Below are 690 nucleotides of genomic sequence, written 5' to 3'. Positions count from 1 at the left end.
CTTCTGAAATACAAAAACACATCTACATCACTTACACACATACCTGAAAGAACTACATGCATACATTTATAGGAATAAGTAATCCTAATTTAATGAAATGGTGAAATGCCATAAGAAGACAATATTTTTGCTTTGACAAAGCTGGAGCCATCACAGGGCTAAATCTTTCTGGTCATGTTTGGTGTCAATCAACTCGTCTTCTTATTGGCTACACAGGGAGGCTGGTTTCATAATGTTTGGTTTTAATTGGATAGAACAGCTGTCAATATTTAACCAGGACCCTCCTCTGTAAACACTACTAGTTCATTGGCTTACACAAAGGATTTCTCCGCTTCCAGTGGGGGGATTGGCTAATATCAGCTGTCACTCAACTCCTTGGACTTCCTGCTATCGAACTGTTTGCAAAGAAACAATGTGGCTGCTTCAGGGCAGACGGGTGAAGCGATCAAAGTCCAAAAATGATAGACTGTTCAGCTTTGTTTACGAGGAAACTCGGCCAGAATTTACAAGATTGTGAGGGGACCAGCTCGTTTTGGATTAAAAGGAATGGATGTACTTATTCTTTGAACTGTTGGCGATGTAGGAAAATAAAAAGTATATGATGATCTTTCACCGCTGTGGATAAAGACGCAAGGACAAAGGTAGGGATGCACGCTCGACTTTAGACAGAAACGGTGCAGAATCTTTCTG

The 690-nt window shown here is 40.6% G+C and overlaps 1 protein-coding gene and 1 long non-coding RNA gene across 2 annotated transcripts in view; one reads left to right on the top strand and one right to left on the bottom strand.

Annotated features, from left to right (window-relative positions):
* Positions 1–690, bottom strand: part of il1b (interleukin 1, beta) — an 8,110-nt gene that overhangs the window by 5,121 nt on the left and 2,299 nt on the right. The window lies entirely within an intron of this gene.
* LOC116686191 (uncharacterized) overlaps positions 465–690 on the top strand; it is a 10,683-nt gene continuing 10,457 nt past the window's right edge. Inside the window, exon 1 of the long non-coding RNA XR_004331173.1 lies at positions 465–478. This is a non-coding gene — a long non-coding RNA (uncharacterized LOC116686191). The remainder of the gene's footprint in view (positions 479–690) is intronic.

Source organism: Etheostoma spectabile, unplaced genomic scaffold (assembly GCF_008692095.1).
Source record: "Etheostoma spectabile isolate EspeVRDwgs_2016 unplaced genomic scaffold, UIUC_Espe_1.0 scaffold325, whole genome shotgun sequence".
In the NCBI taxonomy this organism is placed as follows: Eukaryota; Metazoa; Chordata; class Actinopteri; order Perciformes; family Percidae; genus Etheostoma; species Etheostoma spectabile.
This window is presented reverse-complemented; position numbering and strand designations above follow the sequence as displayed.